This window comes from Rana temporaria, chromosome 5 (genome assembly GCF_905171775.1).
Source record: "Rana temporaria chromosome 5, aRanTem1.1, whole genome shotgun sequence".
Lineage (NCBI taxonomy): Eukaryota > Metazoa > Chordata > Amphibia > Anura > Ranidae > Rana > Rana temporaria.
In genome coordinates this window covers 294,330,105-294,354,058 of record NC_053493.1, presented here as the reverse complement: position 1 = coordinate 294,354,058, position 23,954 = coordinate 294,330,105, and the positions used below count along the sequence as shown (strand labels likewise).

Below are 23,954 nucleotides of genomic sequence, written 5' to 3'. Positions count from 1 at the left end.
CTATGCATATATTAGCCCCCAATTCCATGGCCGTGCGTCTTATATTGTTCTGATGAAGATGATTGTTACGTGTCCCTGTTGATTCCCGCCCCATGCTGATTCCCGCCCTGCTGATTCCCGCCCCCATGCAGCTGCACAGACATGCAAATTAGGGTGTCTTGGAGTCACCATGAGTTGAACAGCTTCTGTGTTTTGCTGGGCCGTGCGTCTTATATTGTTCTGATGAAGCCGATTGTTACGTGTGCCTGCTGATTCCTGCCCCCATGCAGCTGCACAGACATGCAAATTAGGGTGTCTTGGAGTCACCATGAGTTGAACAGCTTCTGTGTTCTGCTGGGCCGTGCGTCTTATATTGTTCTGATGAAGCCGATTGTTACGTGTGCCTGCTGATTCCTGCCCCCATGCAGCTGCACAGACATGCAAATTAGGGTGTCTTGGAGTCACCATGAGTTGAACAGCATCTGTGTTTTGCCGGGTTATACTCTGGTTTCTCTTTAGAATAACTAAATCTTTTGCATTTTATTAAAGATTTCTGTGGAGTGGAACAACCATGAGTTTTTGTGAATTTTTTGATGCCTGGCTAATGCCGGGCCTCCTTGGTGAAAAATAGCTTGAGATACTTTGATTTGGAAAGGCAAGCAGATGGCTTTAATGTTGTTGTTGTTGGTGGTGGTAAACGTGGCCTTGAAAACTATTTGATAGTCTTGATCCACCTATGCATATATTAGCCCCCAATTCCATGGCCGTGCGTCTTATATTGTTCTGATGAAGCTGATTGTTACGCGTCCATGCTGATTCCCGCACCCATGCAGCTGCACTGACATGCAAATTAGGGTGTCTTGGAGTCACCATGAGTTGAACAGCTTCTGTGTTCTGCTGGGCCGTGCGTCTTATATTGATCTGATGAAGCCGATTGCTACGTGTGCCTGCTGATTCCTGCCCCCATGCAGCTGCACAGACATGCAAATTAGGGTGTCTTGGAGTCACCATGAGATGAACAGCTTCTGTGTTCTGCTGGGCCGTGCGTCTTATATTGTTCTGATGAAGACGATTGTTACATGTGCCTGCTGATTCCTGCAGACGGCTTTAATGTTGTTGTTGTTGGTGGTGGTAAACGTGGCCTTGAAAACTATTTGATAGTCTTGATCCACCTATGCATATATTAGCCCCCAATTCCATGGCCGTGTGTCTTATATTGTTCTGATGAAGCCGATAGTTACGCGTCCCTGCTGATTCCCGCCCCATGCAGCTGCACAGACATGCAAATTAGGGTGTCTTGGAGTCACCATAAGTTGAACAGCTTCTGTGTTCTGCTGGGCCGTGGCGTCTTATTTTGTTCTGATGAAGCCGATTGTTACGCGTCCCTGCTGATTCCTGCCCCATGCTGATTCCCGCCCTGCTGATTCCCGCCCCCATGCAGCTGCACAGACATGCAAATTAGGGTGTCTTGGAGTCACCTTGAGTTGAACAGCTTCTGTGTTCTGCTGGGCCGTGCGTCTTATATTGATCTGATGAAGCCGATTGCTACGTGTGCCTGCTGATTCCTGCCCCCATGCAGCTGCACAGACATGCAAATTAGGGTGTCTTGGAGTCACCATGAGTTGAACAGCATCTTTGTTTTGCCGGATTATACTCTGGTTTCTCTTTAGAATTACTAATTCTTTTGCATTTTATTAAAGATTTCTGTGGAGGGGAACAACCATGAGTTTTGGTGAATTTTTTGATGCCTGGCTAATGCCGTGCCTCCTAGGTGAAAAATAGCTTGAGATACTTTGATTTGGAAAGGCAAGCAGACGGCTTTAATGTTGTTGTTGGTGGTGGTAAACGTGGCCTTGAAAACTATTTGATAGTCTTGATCCACCTATGCATATATTTGCCCCCAATTCCATGGCCGTGCGTCTTATATTGTTCTGATGAAGCAGATTGTTACGTGTGCCTGCTGATTTCTGCCCCCCATGCAGCTGCACAGACATGCAAATTAGGGTGTCTTGGAGTCACCATGAGTTGAACAGCATCTGTGTTTTGCCGGGTTATACTCTGGTTTCTCTTTAGAATTATTAAATCTTTTGCATTTTATTAAAGATTTCTGTGGAGGGGAACAACCATGAGTTTTGGTGAATTTTTTGATGCCTGGCTAATGCCGGGCCTCCTTGGTGAAAAATAGCTTGAGATGCTTTGATTTGGAAAGGCAAGCAGACGGCTTTAATGTTGTTGTTGTTGGTGGTGGTGAACATGGCCTTGAGAACTATTTGATAGTCTTGATCCACCTATGCATATATTAGCCCCCAATTCCATGGCCGTGCGTCTTATATTGTTCTGATGAAGCTGATTGTTATGCGTCCCTGCTGATTCCCGCCCCATGCTGATTCCCACCCCCATGCAGCTGCACAGACATGCAAATTAGGGTGTCTTGGAGTCACCATGAGTTGAACAGCTTCTGTGTTCTGCTGGGCCGTGCGTCTTATATTGTTCTGATGAAGACGATTGTTACATGTGCCTGCTGATTCCTGCCCCCATGCAGCTGCACAGACATGCAAATTAGGGTGTCTTGGAGTCACCATAAGTTGAACAGCTTCTGTGTTCTGCTGTGCCGTGCGTCTTATATTGTTCTGATGAAGCCGATTGTTACGTGTGCCTGCTGATTCCCGCCCCCATGCAGCTGCACAGACATGCAAATTAGGGTGTCTTGGAGTCACCATGAGTTGAACAGCATCTGTGTATTGCCGGGTTATACTCTGGTTTCTCTTTAGAATAACTAAATCTTTTGCATTTTATTAAAGATTTCTGTGGAGTGGAACAACCATGAGTTTTGGTGAATTTTTTGATGCCTGGCTAATGCCGGGCCTCCTTGGTGAAAAATAGCTTGAGATACTTTGATTTGGAAAGGCAAGCAGATGGCTTTAATGTTGTTGTTGTTGGTGGTGGTAAACGTGGCCTTGAAAACTATTTGATAGTCTTGATCCACCTATGCATATATTAGCCCCCAATTCCATGGCCGTGCGTCTTATATTGTTCTGATGAAGCAGATTGTTACGTGTGCCTGCTGATTTCTGCCCCCCATGCAGCTGCACAGACATGCAAATTAGGGTGTCTTGGAGTCACCATGAGTTGAACAGCATCTGTGTTTTGCCGGGTTATACTCTGGTTTCTCTTTAGAATTATTAAATCTTTTGCATTTTATTAAAGATTTCTGTGGAGGGGAACAACCATGAGTTTTGGTGAATTTTTTGATGCCTGGCTAATGCCGGGCCTCCTTGGTGAAAAATAGCTTGAGATGCTTTGATTTGGAAAGGCAAGCAGACGGCTTTAATGTTGTTGTTGTTGGTGGTGGTAAACATGGCCTTGAGAACTATTTGATAGTCTTGATCCACCTATGCATATATTACCCCCCAATTCCATGGCCGTGCGTCTTATATTGTTTTGATGAAGCTGATTGTTACACGTCCCTGCTGATTCCCGCCCCATGCTGATTCCGGCCCCCATGCAGCTGCACAGACATGCAAATTAGGGTGTCTTGGAGTCACCATAAGTTGAACAGCTTCTGTGTTCTGCTGGGCCGTGCGTCTTATATTGTTCTGATGAAGCCGATTGTTACGTGTGCCTGCTGATTCCCGCCCCCATGCAGCTGCACAGACATGCAAATTAGGGTGTCTTGGAGTCACCATAAGTTGAACAGCTTCTGTGTTCTGCTGGGCCGTGCGTCTTATATTGTTCTGATGAAGCCGATTGTTACGTGTGCCTGCTGATTCCCGCCCCCATGCAGCTGCACAGACATGCAAATTAGGGTGTCTTGGAGTCACCATGAGTTGAACAGCATCTGTGTATTGCCGGGTTATACTCTGGTTTCTCTTTAGAATAACTAAATCTTTTGCATTTTATTAAAGATTTCTGTGGAGTGGAACAACCATGAGTTTTTGTGAATTTTTTGATGCCTGGCTAATGCCGGGCCTCCTTGGTGAAAAATAGCTTGAGATACTTTGATTTGGAAAGGCAAGCAGACGGCTTTAATGTTGTTGTTTTTGTCAGTGGTAAACGTGGCCTTGAAAACGATTTGATAGTCTTGATCCACCTATGCATATATTAGCCCCCAATTCCATGGCCGTGCGTCTTATATTGTTCTGATGAAGCTGATTGTTACGCGTCCCTGCTGATTCCCGCCCCCATGCAGCTGCACAGACATGCAAATTAGGGTGTCTTGGAGTCACCATAAGTTGAACAGCTTCTGTGTTCTGCTGGGCCGTGGCGTCTTATATTGTTCTGATGAAGCCGATTGTTACGTGTGCCTGCTGATTCCCGCCCCCATGCAGCTGCACAGACATGCAAATTATGGTGTCTTGGAGTCACCATGAGTTGAACAGCATCTGTGTTTTGCCGGGCCGTGCGTCTTATATTGTTCTGATGAAGCCGATTCTTACGTGTGCCTGCTGATTCCTGCCCCCATGCAGCTGCACAGACATGCAAATTAGGGTGTCTTGGAGTCACCATGAGTTGAACAGCATCTGTGTTTTGCCGGGTTATACTCTGGTTTCTCTTTAGAATTACTAAATCTTTTGCATTTTATTAAAGATTTCTGTGGAGGGGAACAACCATAAGTTTTGGTGAATTTTTTGATGCCTGGCTAATGCCGGGCCTCCTTGGTGAAAAATAGCTTGAGATACTTTGATTTGGAAAGGCAAGCAGACGGCTTTAATGTTGTTGTTGTTGGTGGTGGTAATCGTGGCCTTGAAAACTATTTGATAGTCTTGATCCACCTATGCATATATTAGCCCCCAATTCCATGGCCATGCGTCTTATATTGTTCTGATGAAGCCGATAGTTACGCGTCCCTGCTGATTCCCGCCCCATGCAGCTGCACAGACATGCAAATTAGGGTGTCTTGGAGTCACCATAAGTTGAACAGCTTCTGTGTTCTGCTGGGCCGTGCGTCTTATATTGTTCTGATGAAGCCGATTCTTACGTGTGCCTGCTGATTCCTGCCCCCATGCAGCTGCACAGACATGCAAATTAGGGTGTCTTGGAGTCACCATGAGTTGAACAGCATCTGTGTTTTGCCGGGTTATACTCTGGTTTCTCTTTAGAATTACTAAATCTTTTGCATTTTATTAAAGATTTCTGTGGAGGGGAACAACCATAAGTTTTGGTGAATTTTTTGATGCCTGGCTAATGCCGGGCCTCCTTGGTGAAAAATAGCTTGAGATACTTTGATTTGGAAAGGCAAGCAGACGGCTTTAATGTTGTTGTTGTTGGTGGTGGTAAACATGGCCTTGAGAACTATTTGATAGTCTTGATCCACCTATGCATATATTACCCCCAATTCCATGGCCGTGCGTCTTATATTGTTTTGATGAAGCTGATTGTTACACGTCCCTGCTGATTCCCGCCCCATGCTGATTCCCGCCCCCATGCAGCTGCACAGACATGCAAATTAGGGTGTCTTGGAGTCACCATGAGTTGAACAGCTTCTGTGTTCTGCTGGGCCGTGCGTCTTATATTGTTCTGATGAAGACGATTGTTACATGTGCCTGCTGATTCCTGCCCCCATGCAGCTGCACAGACATGCAAATTAGGGTGTCTTGGAGTCACCATAAGTTGAACAGCTTCTGTGTTCTGCTGGGCCGTGCGTCTTATATTGTTCTGATGAAGCCGATTGTTACGTGTGCCTGCTGATTCCCGCCCCCATGCAGCTGCACAGACATGCAAATTAGGGTGTCTTGGAGTCACCATGAGTTGAACAGCATCTGTGTATTGCCGGGTTATACTCTGGTTTCTCTTTAGAATAACTAAATCTTTTGCATTTTATTAAAGATTTCTGTGGAGTGGAACAACCATGAGTTTTTGTGAATTTTTTGATGCCTGGCTAATGCCGGGCCTCCTTGGTGAAAAATAGCTTGAGATACTTTGATTTGGAAAGGCAAGCAGACGGCTTTAATGTTGTTGTTGTTGTTGGTGGTGGTAAACGTGGCCTTGAAAACTATTTGATAGTCTTGATCCACCTATGCATATATTAGCCCCCAATTCCATGGCCGTGCGTCTTATATTGTTCTGATGAAGCCGATAGTTACGCGTCCCTGCTGATTCCCGCCCCATGCAGCTGCACAGACATGCAAATTAGGGTGTCTTGGAGTCACCATAAGTTGAACAGCTTCTGTGTTCTGCTGGGCCGTGGCGTCTTATATTGTTCTGATGAAGCCGATTGTTATGCGTCCCTGCTGATTCCCGCCCCATGCTGATTCCCGCTCTGCTGATTCCCGCCCCCATGCAGCTGCACAGACATGCAAATTAGGGTGTCTTGGAGTCACCATGAGTTGAACAGCATCTGTGTTTTGCCGGATTATACTCTGGTTTCTCTTTAGAATTACTAATTCTTTTGCATTTTATTAAAGATTTCTGTGGAGTGGAACAACCATGAGTTTTGGTGAATTTTTTGATGCCTGGCTAATGCCGGGCCTCCTAGGTGAAAAATAGCTTGAGATACTTTGATTTGGAAAGGCAAGCAGACGGCTTTAATGTTGTTGTTGTTGTTGTTGTTGGTGGTGGTAAACGTGGCCTTGAAAACTATTTGATAGTCTTGATCCACCTATGCATATATTAGCCACCAATTCCATGGCCGTGCGTCTTATATTGTTCTGATTAAGCTGATTGTTACGCATCCCTGCTGATTCCTGCCCCCATGCAGCTGCACAGACATGCAAATTAGGGTGTCTTGGAGTCACCATAAGTTGAACAGCTTCTGTGTTCTGCTGGGCCGTGGCGTCTTATATTGTTCTGATGAAGCCGATTGTTACGTGTGCCTGCTGATTCCCGCCCCCATGCAGCTGCACAGACATGCAAATTATGGTGTCTTGGAGTCACCATGAGTTGAACAGCATCTGTGTTTTGCCAGGTTATACTCTGGTTTCTCTTTAGAATTACTAAATCTTTTGCATTTTATTAAAGATTTCTGTGGAGGCGAACAACCATGAGTTTTGGTGAATTTTTTGATGCCTGGCTAATGCCGGGCCTCCTTGGTGAAAAATAGCTTGATATACTTTGATTTGGAAAGGCAAGCAGACGGCTTTAATGTTGTTGTTGTTGGTGGTGGTAAACGTGGCCTTGAAAACTATTTGATAGTCTTGATCCACCTATGCATATATTAGCCCCCAATTCCATGGCCGTGCGTCTTATATTGTTCTGATGAAGCCGATTGTTACGTGTGCCCGCTGATTCCTGCCCCCATGCAGCTGCACAGACCTGCAAATTAGGGTGTCTTGGAGTCACCATGAGTTGAACAGCATCTGTGTTTTGCCGGGTTATACTCTGGTTTCTCTTTAGAATTACTAAATCTTTTGCATTGTATTAAAGATTTCTGTGGAGGGGAACAACCATAAGTTTTGGTGAATTTTTTGATGCCTGGCTAATGCCGGGCCTCCTTGGTGAAAAATAGCTTGAGATACTTTGATTTGGAAAGGCAAGCAGACGGCTTTAATGTTGTTGTTGTTGGTGGTGGTAAACGTGGCCTTGAAAACTATTTGATAGTCTTGATCCACCTATGCATATATTAGCCCCCAATTCCATGGCCGTGCGTCTTATATTGTTCTGATGAAGCCGATAGTTACGCGTCCCTGCTGATTCCCGCCCCATGCAGCTGCACAGACATGCAAATTAGGGTGTCTTGGAGTCACCATAAGTTGAACAGCTTCTGTGTTCTGCTGGGCCGTGCGTCTTATATTGTTCTGATGAAGCCGATTCTTACGTGTGCCTGCTGATTCCTGCCCCCATGCAGCTGCACAGACATGCAAATTAGGGTGTCTTGGAGTCACCATGAGTTGAACAGCATCTGTGTTTTGCCGGGTTATACTCTGGTTTCTCTTTAGAATTACTAAATCTTTTGCATTTTATTAAAGATTTCTGTGGAGGGGAACAACCATAAGTTTTGGTGAATTTTTTGATGCCTGGCTAATGCCGGGCCTCCTTGGTGAAAAATAGCTTGAGATACTTTGATTTGGAAATGCAAGCAGACGGCTTTAATGTTGTTGTTGTTGGTGGTGGTAAACGTGGCCTTGAAAACTATTTGATAGTCTTGATCCACCTATGCATATATTAGCCCCCAATTCCATGGCCGTGCGTCTTATATTGTTCTGATGAAGCCGATAGTTACGCGTCCCTGCTGATTCCCGCCCCATGCAGCTGCACAGACATGCAAATTAGGGTGTCTTGGAGTCACCATAAGTTGAACAGCTTCTGTGTTCTGCTGGGCCGTGGCGTCTTATATTGTTCTGATGAAGCCGATTGTTATGCGTCCCTGCTGATTCCCGCCCCATGCTGATTCCCGCTCTGCTGATTCCCGCCCCCATGCAGCTGCACAGACATGCAAATTAGGGTGTCTTGGAGTCACCATGAGTTGAACAGCATCTGTGTTTTGCCGGATTATACTCTGGTTTCTCTTTAGAATTACTAATTCTTTTGCATTTTATTAAAGATTTCTGTGGAGTAGAACAACCATGAGTTTTGGTGAATTTTTTGATGCCTGGCTAATGCCGGGCCTCCTAGGTGAAAAATAGCTTGAGATACTTTGATTTGGAAAGGCAAGCAGACGGCTTTAATGTTGTTGTTGTTGTTGTTGTTGGTGGTGGTAAACGTGGCCTTGAAAACTATTTGATAGTCTTGATCCACCTATGCATATATTAGCCACCAATTCCATGGCCGTGCGTCTTATATTGTTCTGATTAAGCTGATTGTTACGCATCCCTGCTGATTCCTGCCCCCATGCAGCTGCACAGACATGCAAATTAGGGTGTCTTGGAGTCACCATAAGTTGAACAGCTTCTGTGTTCTGCTGGGCCGTGGCGTCTTATATTGTTCTGATGAAGCCGATTGTTACGTGTGCCTGCTGATTCCCGCCCCCATGCAGCTGCACAGACATGCAAATTATGGTGTCTTGGAGTCACCATGAGTTGAACAGCATCTGTGTTTTGCCAGGTTATACTCTGGTTTCTCTTTAGAATTACTAAATCTTTTGCATTTTATTAAAGATTTCTGTGGAGGCGAACAACCATGAGTTTTGGTGAATTTTTTGATGCCTGGCTAATGCCGGGCCTCCTTGGTGAAAAATAGCTTGATATACTTTGATTTGGAAAGGCAAGCAGACGGCTTTAATGTTGTTGTTGTTGGTGGTGGTAAACGTGGCCTTGAAAACTATTTGATAGTCTTGATCCACCTATGCATATATTAGCCCCCAATTCCATGGCCGTGCGTCTTATATTGTTCTGATGAAGCCGATTGTTACGTGTGCCCGCTGATTCCTGCCCCCATGCAGCTGCACAGACCTGCAAATTAGGGTGTCTTGGAGTCACCATGAGTTGAACAGCATCTGTGTTTTGCCGGGTTATACTCTGGTTTCTCTTTAGAATTACTAAATCTTTTGCATTTTATTAAAGATTTCTGTGGAGGGGAACAACCATAAGTTTTGGTGAATTTTTTGATGCCTGGCTAATGCCGGGCCTCCTTGGTGAAAAATAGCTTGAGATACTTTGATTTGGAAAGGCAAGCAGACGGCTTTAATGTTGTTGTTGTTGGTGGTGGTAAACGTGGCCTTGAAAACTATTTGATAGTCTTGATCCACCTATGCATATATTAGCCCCCAATTCCATGGCCGTGCGTCTTATATTGTTCTGATGAAGCCGATAGTTACGCGTCCCTGCTGATTCCCGCCCCATGCAGCTGCACAGACATGCAAATTAGGGTGTCTTGGAGTCACCATAAGTTGAACAGCTTCTGTGTTCTGCTGGGCCGTGCGTCTTATATTGTTCTGATGAAGCCGATTCTTACGTGTGCCTGCTGATTCCTGCCCCCATGCAGCTGCACAGACATGCAAATTAGGGTGTCTTGGAGTCACCATGAGTTGAACAGCATCTGTGTTTTGCCGGGTTATACTCTGGTTTCTCTTTAGAATTACTAAATCTTTTGCATTTTATTAAAGATTTCTGTGGAGGGGAACAACCATAAGTTTTGGTGAATTTTTTGATGCCTGGCTAATGCCGGGCCTCCTTGGTGAAAAATAGCTTGAGATACTTTGATTTGGAAATGCAAGCAGACGGCTTTAATGTTGTTGTTGTTGGTGGTGGTAAACGTGGCCTTGAAAACTATTTGATAGTCTTGATCCACCTATGCATATATTAGCCCCCAATTCCATGGCCGTGCGTCTTATATTGTTCTGATGAAGCCGATAGTTACGCGTCCCTGCTGATTCCCGCCCCATGCAGCTGCACAGACATGCAAATTAGGGTGTCTTGGAGTCACCATAAGTTGAACAGCTTCTGTGTTCTGCTGGGCCGTGGCGTCTTATATTGTTCTGATGAAGCCGATTGTTATGCGTCCCTGCTGATTCCCGCCCCATGCTGATTCCCGCTCTGCTGATTCCCGCCCCCATGCAGCTGCACAGACATGCAAATTAGGGTGTCTTGGAGTCACCATGAGTTGAACAGCTTCTGTGTTCTGCTGGGCCGTGCGTCTTATATTGATCTGATGAAGCCGATTGGTACGTGTGCCTGCTGATTCCTGCCCCCATGCAGCTGCACAGACATGCAAATTAGGGTGTCTTGGAGTCACCATGAGTTGAACAGCATCTGTGTTTTGCCGGATTATACTCTGGTTTCTCTTTAGAATTACTAATTCTTTTGAATTTTATTAAAGATTTCTGTGGAGGGGAACAACCATGAGTTTTGGTGAATTTTTTGATGCCTGGCTAATGCCGGGCCTCCTAGGTGAAAAATAGCTTGAGATACTTTGATTTGGAAAGGCAAGCAGACGGCTTTAATGTTGTTGTTGTTGTCAGTGGTAAACGTGGCCTTGAAAACGATTTGATAGTCTTGATCCACCTATGCATATATTAGCCCCCAATTCCATGGCCGTGCGTCTTATATTGTTCTGATGAAGCTGATTGTTACGCGTCCCTGCTGATTCCCGCCCCCATGCAGCTGCACAGACATGCAAATTAGGGTGTCTTGGAGTCACCATAAGTTGAACAGCTTCTGTGTTCTGCTGGGCCGTGGGGTCTTATATTGTTCTGATGAAGCCGATTGTTACGTGTGCCTGCTGATTCCCGCCCCCATGCAGCTGCACAGACATGCAAATTATGGTGTCTTGGAGTCACCATGAGTTGAACAGCATCTGTGTTTTGCCGGGCCGTGCGTCTTATATTGTTCTGATGAAGCCGATTCTTACGTGTGCCTGCTGATTCCTGCCCCCATGCAGCTGCACAGACATGCAAATTAGGGTGTCTTGGAGTCACCATGAGTTGAACAGCATCTGTGTTTTGCCGGGTTATACTCTGGTTTCTCTTTAGAATTACTAAATCTTTTGCATTTTATTAAAGATTTCTGTGGAGGGGAACAACCATAAGTTTTGGTGAATTTTTTGATGCCTGGCTAATGCCGGGCCTCCTTGGTGAAAAATAGCTTGAGATACTTTGATTTGGAAAGGCAAGCAGACGGCTTTAATGTTGTTGTTGTTGGTGGTGGTAAACGTGGCCTTGAAAACTATTTGATAGTCTTGATCCACCTATGCATATATTAGCCCCCAATTCCATGGCCATGCGTCTTATATTGTTCTGATGAAGCCGATAGTTACGCGTCCCTGCTGATTCCCGCCCCATGCAGCTGCACAGACATGCAAATTAGGGTGTCTTGGAGTCACCATAAGTTGAACAGCTTCTGTGTTCTGCTGGGCCGTGCGTCTTATATTGTTCTGATGAAGCCGATTCTTACGTGTGCCTGCTGATTCCTGCCCCCATGCAGCTGCACAGACATGCAAATTAGGGTGTCTTGGAGTCACCATGAGTTGAACAGCATCTGTGTTTTGCCGGGTTATACTCTGGTTTCTCTTTAGAATTACTAAATCTTTTGCATTTTATTAAAGATTTCTGTGGAGGGGAACAACCATAAGTTTTGGTGAATTTTTTGATGCCTGGCTAATGCCGGGCCTCCTTGGTGAAAAATAGCTTGAGATACTTTGATTTGGAAAGGCAAGCAGACGGCTTTAATGTTGTTGTTTTTGTCGGTGGTAAACGTGGCCTTGAAAACGATTTGATAGTCTTGATCCACCTATGCATATATTAGCCCCCAATTCCATTGCCGTGCGTCTTATATTGTTCTGATGAAGTTGATTGTTACGCGTCCCTGCTGATTCCCGCCCCCATGCAGCTGCACAGACATGCAAATTAGGGTGTCTTGGAGTCACCATATGTTGAACAGCTTCTGTGTTCTGCTGGGCCGTGCGTCTTATATTGTTCTGATGAAGCCGATAGTTACGCGTCCCTGCTGATTCCCGCACCATGCAGCTGCACAGACATACAAATTAGGGTGTCTTGGAGTCACCATAAGTTGAACAGCTTCTGTGTTCTCCTGGGCCGTGGCGTCTTATATTGGTCTGATGAAGCTGATTGTTACGCGTCCCTGCTGATACCCGCCCCCTGCTGATTCCCGCCCCCATGCAGCTGCACAGACATGCAAATTAGGGTGTCTTGGAGTCACCATGAGTTGAACTGCATCTGTGTTCTGCTGGGCCGTGCGCCTTATATTGTTCAGATGAAGCCGATTGTTACATGTGCCTTCTGATTCCTGCCCCCATGCAGCTGCACAGACATGCAAATTAGGGTGTCTTGGAGTCACCATGAGTTGAACAGCATCTGTGTTTTGCCGGGTTATACTCTGGTTTCTCTTTAGAATTACTAAATCTTTTGCATTTTATTAAAGATTTCTGTGGAGGGGAACAACCATGAGTTTTGGTGAATTTTTTGATGCCTGGCTAATGCCGGGCCTCCTTGGTGAAAATAGCTTGAGATACTTTGATTTGGAAAGGCAAGCAGACGGCTTTAATGTTGTTGTTGTTGTTGGTGGTGGTAAACGTGGCCTTAAACTATTTGATAGTCTTGATCCACCTATGCATATATTAGCCCCCCAATTCCATGGCCGTGCATCTTATATTGTTTTGATGAAGCTGATTGTTACACGTGCCTGCTGATTCCCGCCCAATGCAGCTGCACAGACATGCAAATTAGGGTGTCTTGGAGTCACCATATGTTGAACAGCATCTGTGTTCTGCTGGGCCGTGCGTCGTATATTGTTCTGATGAAGCCGATTGTTACGTGTGCCTGCTGATTCCCTCCCCCATGCAGCTGCACAGACATGCAAATTAGGGTGTCTTGGAGTCACCATGAGTTGAACTGCATCTGTGTCTTGCCGGGTTATACTCTGGTTTCTCTTTAGAATAACTAAATCTTTTGCATTTTATTAAAGATTTCTGTGGAGTGGAACAACCATGAGTTTTTGTGAATTTTTTGATGCCTGGCTAATGCTGGGCCTCCTTGGTGAAAAATAGCTTGAGATACTTTGATTTGGAAAGGCAAGCAGACGGCTTTAATGTTGTTGTTTTTGTCGGTGGTAAACGTGGCCTTGAAAACGATTTGATAGTCTTGATCCACCTATGCATATATTAGCCCCCAATTCCATGGCCGTGCGTCTTATATTGTTCTGATGAAGATGATTGTTACGTGTCCCTGTTGATTCCCGCCCCATGCTGATTCCCGCCCTGCTGATTCCCGCCCCCATGCAGCTGCACAGACATGCAAATTAGGGTGTCTTGGAGTCACCATGAGTTGAACAGCTTCTGTGTTCTGCTGGGCCGTGCGTCTTATATTGTTCTGATGAAGCCGATTGTTACGTGTGCCTGCTGATTCCTGCCCCCATGCAGCTGCACAGACATGCAAATTAGGGTGTCTTGGAGTCACCATGAGTTGAACAGCATCTGTGTATTGCCGGGTTATACTCTGGTTTCTCTTTAGAATAACTAAATCTTTTGCATTTTATTAAAGATTTCTGTGGAGTGGAACAACCATGAGTTTTGGTGAATTTTTTGATGCCTGGCTAATGCCGGGCCTCCTTGGTGAAAAATAGCTTGAGATACTTTGATTTGGAAAGGCAAGCAGATGGCTTTAATGTTGTTGTTGTTGGTGGTGGTAAACGTGGCCTTGAAAACTATTTGATAGTCTTGATCCACCTATGCATATATTAGCCCCCAATTCCATGGCCGTGCGTCTTATATTGTTCTGATGAAGCAGATTGTTACGTGTGCCTGCTGATTTCTGCCCCCCATGCAGCTGCACAGACATGCAAATTAGGGTGTCTTGGAGTCACCATGAGTTGAACAGCATCTGTGTTTTGCCGGGTTATACTCTGGTTTCTCTTTAGAATTATTAAATCTTTTGCATTTTATTAAAGATTTCTGTGGAGGGGAACAACCATGAGTTTTGGTGAATTTTTTGATGCCTGGCTAATGCCGGGCCTCCTTGGTGAAAAATAGCTTGAGATGCTTTGATTTGGAAAGGCAAGCAGACGGCTTTAATGTTGTTGTTGTTGGTGGTGGTAAACATGGCCTTGAGAACTATTTGATAGTCTTGATCCACCTATGCATATATTACCCCCCAATTCCATGGCCGTGCGTCTTATATTGTTTTGATGAAGCTGATTGTTACACGTCCCTGCTGATTCCCGCCCCATGCTGATTCCCGCCCCCATGCAGCTGCACAGACATGCAAATTAGGGTGTCTTGGAGTCACCATAAGTTGAACAGCTTCTGTGTTCTGCTGGGCCGTGCGTCTTATATTGTTCTGATGAAGCCGATTGTTACGTGTGCCTGCTGATTCCCGCCCCCATGCAGCTGCACAGACATGCAAATTAGGGTGTCTTGGAGTCACCATAAGTTGAACAGCTTCTGTGTTCTGCTGGGCCGTGCGTCTTATATTGTTCTGATGAAGCCGATTGTTACGTGTGCCTGCTGATTCCCGCCCCCATGCAGCTGCACAGACATGCAAATTAGGGTGTCTTGGAGTCACCATGAGTTGAACAGCATCTGTGTATTGCCGGGTTATACTCTGGTTTCTCTTTAGAATAACTAAATCTTTTGCATTTTATTAAAGATTTCTGTGGAGTGGAACAACCATGAGTTTTTGTGAATTTTTTGATGCCTGGCTAATGCCGGGCCTCCTTGGTGAAAAATAGCTTGAGATACTTTGATTTGGAAAGGCAAGCAGACGGCTTTAATGTTGTTGTTTTTGTCAGTGGTAAACGTGGCCTTGAAAACGATTTGATAGTCTTGATCCACCTATGCATATATTAGCCCCCAATTCCATGGCCGTGCGTCTTATATTGTTCTGATGAAGCTGATTGTTACGCGTCCCTGCTGATTCCCGCCCCCATGCAGCTGCACAGACATGCAAATTAGGGTGTCTTGGAGTCACCATGAGTTGAACAGCATCTGTGTTTTGCCGGGCCGTGCGTCTTATATTGTTCTGATGAAGCCGATTCTTACGTGTGCCTGCTGATTCCTGCCCCCATGCAGCTGCACAGACATGCAAATTAGGGTGTCTTGGAGTCACCATGAGTTGAACAGCATCTGTGTTTTGCCGGGTTATACTCTGGTTTCTCTTTAGAATTACTAAATCTTTTGCATTTTATTAAAGATTTCTGTGGAGGGGAACAACCATAAGTTTTGGTGAATTTTTTGATGCCTGGCTAATGCCGGGCCTCCTTGGTGAAAAATAGCTTGAGATACTTTGATTTGGAAAGGCAAGCAGACGGCTTTAATGTTGTTGTTGTTGGTGGTGGTAAACGTGGCCTTGAAAACTATTTGATAGTCTTGATCCACCTATGCATATATTAGCCCCCAATTCCATGGCCATGCGTCTTATATTGTTCTGATGAAGCCGATAGTTACGCGTCCCTGCTGATTCCCGCCCCATGCAGCTGCACAGACATGCAAATTAGGGTGTCTTGGAGTCACCATAAGTTGAACAGCTTCTGTGTTCTGCTGGGCCGTGCGTCTTATATTGTTCTGATGAAGCCGATTCTTACGTGTGCCTGCTGATTCCTGCCCCCATGCAGCTGCACAGACATGCAAATTAGGGTGTCTTGGAGTCACCATGAGTTGAACAGCATCTGTGTTTTGCCGGGTTATACTCTGGTTTCTCTTTAGAATTACTAAATCTTTTGCATTTTATTAAAGATTTCTGTGGAGGGGAACAACCATAAGTTTTGGTGAATTTTTTGATGCCTGGCTAATGCCGGGCCTCCTTGGTGAAAAATAGCTTGAGATACTTTGATTTGGAAAGGCAAGCAGACGGCTTTAATGTTGTTGTTGTTGGTGGTGGTAAACATGGCCTTGAGAACTATTTGATAGTCTTGATCCACCTATGCATATATTACCCCCAATTCCATGGCCGTGCGTCTTATATTGTTTTGATGAAGCTGATTGTTACACGTCCCTGCTGATTCCCGCCCCATGCTGATTCCCGCCCCCATGCAGCTGCACAGACATGCAAATTAGGGTGTCTTGGAGTCACCATGAGTTGAACAGCTTCTGTGTTCTGCTGGGCCGTGCGTCTTATATTGTTCTGATGAAGACGATTGTTACATGTGCCTGCTGATTCCCGCCCCCATGCAGCTGCACAGACATGCAAATTAGGGTGTCTTGGAGTCACCATAAGTTGAACAGCTTCTGTGTTCTGCTGGGCCGTGCGTCTTATATTGTTCTGATGAAGCCGATTGTTACGTGTGCCTGCTGATTCCCGCCCCCATGCAGCTGCACAGACATGCAAATTAGGGTGTCTTGGAGTCACCATGAGTTGAACAGCATCTGTGTATTGCCGGGTTATACTCTGGTTTCTCTTTAGAATAACTAAATCTTTTGCATTTTATTAAAGATTTCTGTGGAGTGGAACAACCATGAGTTTTTGTGAATTTTTTGATGCCTGGCTAATGCCGGGCCTCCTTGGTGAAAAATAGCTTGAGATACTTTGATTTGGAAAGGCAAGCAGACGGCTTTAATGTTGTTGTTTTTGTCAGTGGTAAACGTGGCCTTGAAAACGATTTGATAGTCTTGATCCACCTATGCATATATTAGCCCCCAATTCCATGGCCGTGCGTCTTATATTGTTCTGATGAAGCTGATTGTTACGCGTCCCTGCTGATTCCCGCCCCCATGCAGCTGCACAGACATGCAAATTAGGGTGTCTTGGAGTCACCATAAGTTGAACAGCTTCTGTGTTCTGCTGGGCCGTGGCGTCTTATTTTGTTCTGATGAAGCCGATTGTTACGTGTGCCTGCTGATTCCCGCCCCCATGCAGCTGCACAGACATGCAAATTATGGTGTCTTGGAGTCACCATGAGTTGAACAGCATCTGTGTTTTGCCGGGCCGTGCGTCTTATATTGTTCTGATGAAGCCGATTCTTACGTGTGCCTGCTGATTCCTGCCCCCATGCAGCTGCACAGACATGCAAATTAGGGTGTCTTGGAGTCACCATGAGTTGAACAGCATCTGTGTTTTGCCGGGTTATACTCTGGTTTCTCTTTAGAATTACTAAATCTTTTGCATTTTATTAAAGATTTCTGTGGAGGGGAACAACCATAAGTTTTGGTGAATTTTTTGATGCCTGGCTAATGCCGGGCCTCCTTGGTGAAAAATAGCTTGAGATACTTTGATTTGGAAAGGCAAGCAGACGGCTTTAATGTTGTTGTTGTTGGTGGTGGTAAACGTGGCCTTGAAAACTATTTGATAGTCTTGATCCACCTATGCATATATTAGCCCCCAATTCCATGGCCATGCGTCTTATATTGTTCTGATGAAGCCGATAGTTACGCGTCCCTGCTGATTCCCGCCCCATGCAGCTGCACAGACATGCAAATTAGGGTGTCTTGGAGTCACCATAAGTTGAACAGCTTCTGTGTTCTGATGGGCCGTGCGTCTTATATTGTTCTGATGAAGCCGATTCTTACGTGTGCCTGCTGATTCCTGCCCCCATGCAGCTGCACAGACATGCAAATTAGGGTGTCTTGGAGTCACCATGAGTTGAACAGCATCTGTGTTTTGCCGGGTTATACTCTGGTTTCTCTTTAGAATTACTAAATCTTTTGCATTTTATTAAAGATTTCTGTGGAGGGGAACAACCATAAGTTTTGGTGAATTTTTTGATGCCTGGCTAATGCCGGGCCTCCTTGGTGAAAAATAGCTTGAGATACTTTGATTTGGAAAGGCAAGCAGACGGCTTTAATGTTGTTGTTGTTGTTGGTGGTGGTAAACGTGGCCTTGAAAACTATTTGATAGTCTTGATCCACCTATGCATATATTAGCCCCCAATTTCATGGCCGTGCGTCTTATATTGTTCTGATGAAGCCGATAGTTACGCGTCCCTGCTGATTCCCGCCCCATGCAGCTGCACAGACATGCAAATTAGGGTGTCTTGGAGTCACCATAAGTTGAACAGCTTCTGTGTTCTGCTGGGCCGTGGCGTCTTATATTGTTCTGATGAAGCCGATTGTTATGCGTCCCTGCTGATTCCCGCCCCATGCTGATTCCCGCTCTGCTGATTCCCGCCCCCATGCAGCTGCACAGACATGCAAATTAGGGTGTCTTGGAGTCACCATGAGTTGAACAGCTTCTGTGTTCTGCTGGGCCGTGGCGTCTTATATTGTTCTGATGAAGCCGATTGTTACGTGTGCCTGCTGATTCCCGCCCCCATGCAGCTGCACAGACATGCAAATTATGGTGTCTTGGAGTCACCATGAGTTGAACAGCATCTGTGTTTTGCCAGGTTATACTCTGGTTTCTCTTTAGAATTACTAAATCTTTTGCATTTTATTAAAGATTTCTGTGGAGGCGAACAACCATGAGTTTTGGTGAATTTTTTGATGCCTGGCTAATGCCGGGCCTCCTTGGTGAAAAATAGCTTGATATACTTTGATTTGGAAAGGCAAGCAGACGGCTTTAATGTTGTTGTTGTTGGTGGTGGTAAACGTGGCCTTGAAAACTATTTGATAGTCTTGATCCACCTATGCATATATTAGCCCCCAATTCCATGGCCGTGCGTCTTATATTGTTCTGATGAAGCCGATTCTTACGTGTGCCCGCTGATTCCTGCCCCCATGCAGCTGCACAGACCTGCAAATTAGGGTGTCTTGGAGTCACCATGAGTTGAACAGCATCTGTGTTTTGCCGGGTTATACTCTGGTTTCTCTTTAGAATTACTAAATCTTTTGCATTTTATTAAAGATTTCTGTGGAGGGGAACAACCATAAGTTTTGGTGAATTTTTTGATGCCTGGCTAATGCCGGGCCTCCTTGGTGAAAAATAGCTTGAGATACTTTGATTTGGAAAGGCAAGCAGACGGCTTTAATGTTGTTGTTGTTGGTGGTGGTAAACGTGGCCTTGAAAACTATTTGATAGTCTTGATCCACCTATGCATATATTAGCCCCCAATTCCATGGCCGTGCGTCTTATATTGTTCTGATGAAGCCGATAGTTACGCGTCCCTGCTGATTCCCGCCCCATGCAGCTGCACAGACATGCAAATTAGGGTGTCTTGGAGTCACCATAAGTTGAACAGCTTCTGTGTTCTGCTGGGCCGTGCATCTTATATTGTTCTGATGAAGCCGATTCTTACGTGTGCCTGCTGATTCCTGCCCCCATGCAGCTGCACAGACATGCAAATTAGGGTGTCTTGGAGTCACCATGAGTTGAACAGCATCTGTGTTTTGCCAGGTTATACTCTGGTTTCTCTTTAGAATTACTAAATCTTTTGCATTTTATTAAAGATTTCTGTGGAGGGGAACAACCATAAGTTTTGGTGAATTTTTTGATGCCTGGCTAATGCCGGGCCTCCTTGGTGAAAAATAGCTTGAGATACTTTGATTTGGAAAGGCAAGCAGACGGCTTTAATGTTGTTGTTGTTGGTGGTGGTAAACGTGGCCTTGAAAACTATTTGATAGTCTTGATCCACCTATGCATATATTAGCCCCCAATTCCATGGCCGTGCGTCTTATATTGTTCTGATGAAGCCGATAGTTACGCGTCCCTGCTGATTCCCGCCCCATGCAGCTGCACAGACATGCAAATTAGGGTGTCTTGGAGTCACCATAAGTTGAACAGCTTCTGTGTTCTGCTGGGCCGTGCGTCTTATATTGTTCTGATGAAGCCGATTCTTACGTGTGCCTGCTGATTCCTGCCCCCATGCAGCTGCACAGACATGCAAATTAGGGTGTCTTGGAGTCACCATGAGTTGAACAGCATCTGTGTTTTGCCGGGTTATACTCTGGTTTCTCTTTAGAATTACTAAATCTTTTGCATTTTATTAAAGATTTCTGTGGAGGGGAACAACCATAAGTTTTGGTGAATTTTTTGATGCCTGGCTAATGCCGGGCCTCCTTGGTGAAAAATAGCTTGAGATACTTTGATTTGGAAAAGCAAGCAGATGGCTTTAATGTTGTTGTTGTTGGTGGTGGTAAACGTGGCCTTGAAAACTATTTGATAGTCTTGATCCACCTATGCATATATTAGCCCCCAATTCCATGGCCGTGCGTCTTATATTGTTCTGATGAAGCCGATAGTTACGCGTCCCTGCTGATTCCCGCCCCATGCAGCTGCACAGACATGCAAATTAGGGTGTCTTGGAGTCACCATAAGTTGAACAGCTTCTGTGTTCTGCTGGGCCGTGGCGTCTTATATTGTTCTGATGAAGCCGATTGTTATGCGTCCCTGCTGATTCCCGCCCCATGCTGATTCCCGCTCTGCTGATTCCCGCCCCCATGCAGCTGCACAGACATGCAAATTAGGGTGTCTTGGAGTCACCATGAGTTGAACAGCTTCTGTGTTCTGCTGGGCCGTGCGTCTTATATTGATCTGATGAAGCCGATTGGTACGTGTGCCTGCTGATTCCTGCCCCCATGCAGCTGCACAGACATGCAAATTAGGGTGTCTTGGAGTCACCATGAGTTGAACAGCATCTGTGTTTTGCCGGATTATACTCTGGTTTCTCTTTAGAATTACTAATTCTTTTGAATTTTATTAAAGATTTCTGTGGAGGGGAACAACCATGAGTTTTGGTGAATTTTTTGATGCCTGGCTAATGCCGGGCCTCCTAGGTGAAAAATAGCTTGAGATACTTTGATTTGGAAAGGCAAGCAGACGGCTTTAATGTTGTTGTTGTTGTCAGTGGTAAACGTGGCCTTGAAAACGATTTGATAGTCTTGATCCACCTATGCATATATTAGCCCCCAATTCCATGGCCGTGCGTCTTATATTGTTCTGATGAAGCTGATTGTTACGCGTCCCTGCTGATTCCCGCCCCCATGCAGCTGCACAGACATGCAAATTAGGGTGTCTTGGAGTCACCATAAGTTGAACAGCTTCTGTGTTCTGCTGGGCCGTGGGGTCTTATATTGTTCTGATGAAGCCGATTGTTACGTGTGCCTGCTGATTCCCGCCCCCATGCAGCTGCACAGACATGCAAATTATGGTGTCTTGGAGTCACCATGAGTTGAACAGCATCTGTGTTTTGCCGGGCCGTGCGTCTTATATTGTTCTGATGAAGCCGATTCTTACGTGTGCCTGCTGATTCCTGCCCCCATGCAGCTGCACAGACATGCAAATTAGGGTGTCTTGGAGTCACCATGAGTTGAACAGCATCTGTGTTTTGCCGGGTTATACTCTGGTTTCTCTTTAGAATTACTAAATCTTTTGCATTTTATTAAAGATTTCTGTGGAGGGGAACAACCATAAGTTTTGGTGAATTTTTTGATGCCTGGCTAATGCCGGGCCTCCTTGGTGAAAAATAGCTTGAGATACTTTGATTTGGAAAGGCAAGCAGACGGCTTTAATGTTGTTGTTGTTGGTGGTGGTAAACGTGGCCTTGAAAACTATTTGATAGTCTTGATCCACCTATGCATATATTAGCCCCCAATTCCATGGCCATGCGTCTTATATTGTTCTGATGAAGCCGATAGTTACGCGTCCCTGCTGATTCCCGCCCCATGCAGCTGCACAGACATGCAAATTAGGGTGTCTTGGAGTCACCATAAGTTGAACAGCTTCTGTGTTCTGCTGGGCCGTGCGTCTTATATTGTTCTGATGAAGCCGATTCTTACGTGTGCCTGCTGATTCCTGCCCCCATGCAGCTGCACAGACATGCAAATTAGGGTGTCTTGGAGTCACCATGAGTTGAACAGCATCTGTGTTTTGCCGGGTTATACTCTGGTTTCTCTTTAGAATTACTAAATCTTTTGCATTTTATTAAAGATTTCTGTGGAGGGGAACAACCATAAGTTTTGGTGAATTTTTTGATGCCTGGCTAATGCCGGGCCTCCTTGGTGAAAAATAGCTTGAGATACTTTGATTTGGAAAGGCAAGCAGACGGCTTTAATGTTGTTGTTGTTGTTGGTGGTGGTAAACATGGCCTTGAGAACTATTTGATAGTCTTGATCCACCTATGCATATATTACCCCCCAATTCCATGGCCGTGCGTCTTATATTGTTTTGATGAAGCTGATTGTTACACGTCCCTGCTGATTCCCGCCCCATGCTGATTCCCGCCCCCATGCAGCTGCACTGACATGCAAATTAGGGTGTCTTGGAGTCACCATAAGTTGAACAGCTTCTGTGTTCTGCTGGGCCGTGCGTCTTATATTGTTCTGATGAAGACGATTGTTACATGTGCCTGCTGATTCCTGCCCCCATGCAGCTGCACAGACATGCAAATTAGGGTGTCTTGGAGTCACCATAAGTTGAACAGCTTCTGTGTTCTGCTGGGCCGTGCGTCTTATATTGTTCTGATGAAGCCGATTCTTACGTGTGCCTGCTGATTCCTGCCCCCATGCAGCTGCACAGACATGCAAATTAGGGTGTCTTGGAGTCACCATGAGTTGAACAGCATCTGTGTTTTGCCGGGTTATACTCTGGTTTCTCTTTAGAATTACTAAATCTTTTGCATTTTATTAAAGATTTCTGTGGAGGGGAACAACCATAAGTTTTGGTGAATTTTTTGATGCCTGGCTAATGCCGGGCCTCCTTGGTGAAAAATAGCTTGAGATACTTTGATTTGGAAAGGCAAGCAGACGGCTTTAATGTTGTTGTTGTTGTTGGTGGTGGTAAACATGGCCTTGAGAACTATTTGATAGTCTTGATCCACCTATGCATATATTACCCCCCAATTCCATGGCCGTGCGTCTTATATTGTTTTGATGAAGCTGATTGTTACACGTCCCTGCTGATTCCCGCCCCATGCTGATTCCCGCCCCCATGCAGCTGCACTGACATGCAAATTAGGGTGTCTTGGAGTCACCATAAGTTGAACAGCTTCTGTGTTCTGCTGGGCCGTGCGTCTTATATTGTTCTGATGAAGACGATTGTTACATGTGCCTGCTGATTCCTGCCCCCATGCAGCTGCACAGACATGCAAATTAGGGTGTCTTGGAGTCACCATAAGTTGAACAGCTTCTGTGTTCTGCTGGGCCGTGCGTCTTATATTGTTCTGATGAAGCCGATTGTTACGTGTGCCTGCTGATTCCCGCCCCCATGCAGCTGCACAGACATGCAAATTAGGGTGTCTTGGAGTCACCATGAGTTGAACAGCATCTGTGTATTGCCGGGTTATACTCTGGTTTCTCTTTAGAATAACTAAATCTTTTGCATTTTATTAAAGATTTCTGTGGAGTGGAACAACCATGAGTTTTTGTGAATTTTTTGATGCCTGGCTAATGCCGGGCCTCCTTGGTGAAAAATAGCTTGAGATACTTTGATTTGGAAAGGCAAGCAGACGGCTTTAATGTTGTTGTTTTTGTCAGTGGTAAACGTGGCCTTGAAAACGATTTGATATGCCTTGATCCACCTATGCATATATTAGCCCCCAATTCCATGGCCGTGCGTCTTATATTGTTCTGATGAAGCTGATTGTTACGCGTCCCTGCTGATTCCCGCCCCCATGCAGCTGCACAGACATGCAAATTAGGGTGTCTTGGAGTCACCATAAGTTGAACAGCTTCTGTGTTCTGCTGGGCCGTGGCGTCTTATATTGTTCTGATGAAGCCGATTGTTACGTGTGCCTGCTGATTCCCGCCCCCATGCAGCTGCACAGACATGCAAATTATGGTGT

The 23,954-nt window shown here is 45.4% G+C and overlaps 39 non-coding genes across 39 annotated transcripts; all 39 read left to right on the top strand.

The window, feature by feature from the left end:
* The first annotated feature begins 478 nt into the window (after nt 1–478).
* LOC120941820 lies at nt 479–593 on the top strand. The gene has a single exon (XR_005749631.1). It is a non-coding gene; the product is annotated as a U5 spliceosomal RNA (small nuclear RNA).
* A 1,036-nt stretch (nt 594–1,629) lies between these two features.
* Nucleotides 1,630–1,744, top strand: LOC120942018. The gene has a single exon (XR_005749822.1). It is a non-coding gene; the product is annotated as a U5 spliceosomal RNA (small nuclear RNA).
* A 288-nt stretch (nt 1,745–2,032) lies between these two features.
* LOC120941837 lies at nt 2,033–2,147 on the top strand. Its single transcript, XR_005749647.1, has one exon. It is a non-coding gene; the product is annotated as a U5 spliceosomal RNA (small nuclear RNA).
* A 583-nt stretch (nt 2,148–2,730) lies between these two features.
* LOC120941882 lies at nt 2,731–2,845 on the top strand. Its single transcript, XR_005749691.1, has one exon. It is a non-coding gene; the product is annotated as a U5 spliceosomal RNA (small nuclear RNA).
* Nucleotides 2,846–3,136: 291 nt separating this feature from the next.
* On the top strand, nt 3,137–3,251 carry LOC120941836. The gene has a single exon (XR_005749646.1). It is a non-coding gene; the product is annotated as a U5 spliceosomal RNA (small nuclear RNA).
* A 583-nt stretch (nt 3,252–3,834) lies between these two features.
* LOC120941819 lies at nt 3,835–3,949 on the top strand. Its single transcript, XR_005749630.1, has one exon. It is a non-coding gene; the product is annotated as a U5 spliceosomal RNA (small nuclear RNA).
* A 567-nt stretch (nt 3,950–4,516) lies between these two features.
* On the top strand, nt 4,517–4,631 carry LOC120941954. Its single transcript, XR_005749761.1, has one exon. It is a non-coding gene; the product is annotated as a U5 spliceosomal RNA (small nuclear RNA).
* A 427-nt stretch (nt 4,632–5,058) lies between these two features.
* LOC120941953 lies at nt 5,059–5,173 on the top strand. Its single transcript, XR_005749760.1, has one exon. It is a non-coding gene; the product is annotated as a U5 spliceosomal RNA (small nuclear RNA).
* Nucleotides 5,174–5,755: 582 nt separating this feature from the next.
* Nucleotides 5,756–5,870, top strand: LOC120941818. The gene has a single exon (XR_005749629.1). It is a non-coding gene; the product is annotated as a U5 spliceosomal RNA (small nuclear RNA).
* A 463-nt stretch (nt 5,871–6,333) lies between these two features.
* On the top strand, nt 6,334–6,448 carry LOC120941986. The gene has a single exon (XR_005749792.1). It is a non-coding gene; the product is annotated as a U5 spliceosomal RNA (small nuclear RNA).
* A 438-nt stretch (nt 6,449–6,886) lies between these two features.
* Nucleotides 6,887–7,001, top strand: LOC120942003. Its single transcript, XR_005749808.1, has one exon. It is a non-coding gene; the product is annotated as a U5 spliceosomal RNA (small nuclear RNA).
* A 290-nt stretch (nt 7,002–7,291) lies between these two features.
* Nucleotides 7,292–7,406, top strand: LOC120942041. The gene has a single exon (XR_005749843.1). It is a non-coding gene; the product is annotated as a U5 spliceosomal RNA (small nuclear RNA).
* A 427-nt stretch (nt 7,407–7,833) lies between these two features.
* Nucleotides 7,834–7,948, top strand: LOC120941952. The gene has a single exon (XR_005749759.1). It is a non-coding gene; the product is annotated as a U5 spliceosomal RNA (small nuclear RNA).
* Nucleotides 7,949–8,408: 460 nt separating this feature from the next.
* On the top strand, nt 8,409–8,523 carry LOC120942052. Its single transcript, XR_005749854.1, has one exon. It is a non-coding gene; the product is annotated as a U5 spliceosomal RNA (small nuclear RNA).
* A 438-nt stretch (nt 8,524–8,961) lies between these two features.
* On the top strand, nt 8,962–9,076 carry LOC120942002. The gene has a single exon (XR_005749807.1). It is a non-coding gene; the product is annotated as a U5 spliceosomal RNA (small nuclear RNA).
* A 290-nt stretch (nt 9,077–9,366) lies between these two features.
* LOC120941951 lies at nt 9,367–9,481 on the top strand. The gene has a single exon (XR_005749758.1). It is a non-coding gene; the product is annotated as a U5 spliceosomal RNA (small nuclear RNA).
* A 427-nt stretch (nt 9,482–9,908) lies between these two features.
* LOC120941950 lies at nt 9,909–10,023 on the top strand. Its single transcript, XR_005749757.1, has one exon. It is a non-coding gene; the product is annotated as a U5 spliceosomal RNA (small nuclear RNA).
* Nucleotides 10,024–10,621: 598 nt separating this feature from the next.
* On the top strand, nt 10,622–10,736 carry LOC120942035. Its single transcript, XR_005749838.1, has one exon. It is a non-coding gene; the product is annotated as a U5 spliceosomal RNA (small nuclear RNA).
* A 567-nt stretch (nt 10,737–11,303) lies between these two features.
* On the top strand, nt 11,304–11,418 carry LOC120941949. The gene has a single exon (XR_005749756.1). It is a non-coding gene; the product is annotated as a U5 spliceosomal RNA (small nuclear RNA).
* Nucleotides 11,419–11,845: 427 nt separating this feature from the next.
* Nucleotides 11,846–11,960, top strand: LOC120941947. The gene has a single exon (XR_005749754.1). It is a non-coding gene; the product is annotated as a U5 spliceosomal RNA (small nuclear RNA).
* Nucleotides 11,961–12,681: 721 nt separating this feature from the next.
* On the top strand, nt 12,682–12,796 carry LOC120941858. Its single transcript, XR_005749667.1, has one exon. It is a non-coding gene; the product is annotated as a U5 spliceosomal RNA (small nuclear RNA).
* A 428-nt stretch (nt 12,797–13,224) lies between these two features.
* On the top strand, nt 13,225–13,339 carry LOC120941877. The gene has a single exon (XR_005749686.1). It is a non-coding gene; the product is annotated as a U5 spliceosomal RNA (small nuclear RNA).
* A 460-nt stretch (nt 13,340–13,799) lies between these two features.
* Nucleotides 13,800–13,914, top strand: LOC120941881. Its single transcript, XR_005749690.1, has one exon. It is a non-coding gene; the product is annotated as a U5 spliceosomal RNA (small nuclear RNA).
* Nucleotides 13,915–14,205: 291 nt separating this feature from the next.
* Nucleotides 14,206–14,320, top strand: LOC120941835. Its single transcript, XR_005749645.1, has one exon. It is a non-coding gene; the product is annotated as a U5 spliceosomal RNA (small nuclear RNA).
* A 583-nt stretch (nt 14,321–14,903) lies between these two features.
* LOC120941817 lies at nt 14,904–15,018 on the top strand. The gene has a single exon (XR_005749628.1). It is a non-coding gene; the product is annotated as a U5 spliceosomal RNA (small nuclear RNA).
* Nucleotides 15,019–15,446: 428 nt separating this feature from the next.
* LOC120941946 lies at nt 15,447–15,561 on the top strand. The gene has a single exon (XR_005749753.1). It is a non-coding gene; the product is annotated as a U5 spliceosomal RNA (small nuclear RNA).
* A 427-nt stretch (nt 15,562–15,988) lies between these two features.
* LOC120941945 lies at nt 15,989–16,103 on the top strand. The gene has a single exon (XR_005749752.1). It is a non-coding gene; the product is annotated as a U5 spliceosomal RNA (small nuclear RNA).
* Nucleotides 16,104–16,685: 582 nt separating this feature from the next.
* On the top strand, nt 16,686–16,800 carry LOC120941816. Its single transcript, XR_005749627.1, has one exon. It is a non-coding gene; the product is annotated as a U5 spliceosomal RNA (small nuclear RNA).
* Nucleotides 16,801–17,367: 567 nt separating this feature from the next.
* Nucleotides 17,368–17,482, top strand: LOC120941944. Its single transcript, XR_005749751.1, has one exon. It is a non-coding gene; the product is annotated as a U5 spliceosomal RNA (small nuclear RNA).
* Nucleotides 17,483–17,909: 427 nt separating this feature from the next.
* Nucleotides 17,910–18,024, top strand: LOC120941943. Its single transcript, XR_005749750.1, has one exon. It is a non-coding gene; the product is annotated as a U5 spliceosomal RNA (small nuclear RNA).
* Nucleotides 18,025–18,626: 602 nt separating this feature from the next.
* Nucleotides 18,627–18,741, top strand: LOC120942001. The gene has a single exon (XR_005749806.1). It is a non-coding gene; the product is annotated as a U5 spliceosomal RNA (small nuclear RNA).
* Nucleotides 18,742–19,031: 290 nt separating this feature from the next.
* LOC120941942 lies at nt 19,032–19,146 on the top strand. Its single transcript, XR_005749749.1, has one exon. It is a non-coding gene; the product is annotated as a U5 spliceosomal RNA (small nuclear RNA).
* Nucleotides 19,147–19,573: 427 nt separating this feature from the next.
* On the top strand, nt 19,574–19,688 carry LOC120941941. Its single transcript, XR_005749748.1, has one exon. It is a non-coding gene; the product is annotated as a U5 spliceosomal RNA (small nuclear RNA).
* Nucleotides 19,689–20,115: 427 nt separating this feature from the next.
* On the top strand, nt 20,116–20,230 carry LOC120941940. The gene has a single exon (XR_005749747.1). It is a non-coding gene; the product is annotated as a U5 spliceosomal RNA (small nuclear RNA).
* Nucleotides 20,231–20,828: 598 nt separating this feature from the next.
* On the top strand, nt 20,829–20,943 carry LOC120942034. Its single transcript, XR_005749837.1, has one exon. It is a non-coding gene; the product is annotated as a U5 spliceosomal RNA (small nuclear RNA).
* Nucleotides 20,944–21,510: 567 nt separating this feature from the next.
* LOC120941939 lies at nt 21,511–21,625 on the top strand. The gene has a single exon (XR_005749746.1). It is a non-coding gene; the product is annotated as a U5 spliceosomal RNA (small nuclear RNA).
* Nucleotides 21,626–22,052: 427 nt separating this feature from the next.
* LOC120941938 lies at nt 22,053–22,167 on the top strand. The gene has a single exon (XR_005749745.1). It is a non-coding gene; the product is annotated as a U5 spliceosomal RNA (small nuclear RNA).
* Nucleotides 22,168–22,753: 586 nt separating this feature from the next.
* On the top strand, nt 22,754–22,868 carry LOC120941937. Its single transcript, XR_005749744.1, has one exon. It is a non-coding gene; the product is annotated as a U5 spliceosomal RNA (small nuclear RNA).
* A 586-nt stretch (nt 22,869–23,454) lies between these two features.
* Nucleotides 23,455–23,569, top strand: LOC120941815. Its single transcript, XR_005749626.1, has one exon. It is a non-coding gene; the product is annotated as a U5 spliceosomal RNA (small nuclear RNA).
* The last annotated feature ends 385 nt before the right edge of the window (nt 23,570–23,954 follow it).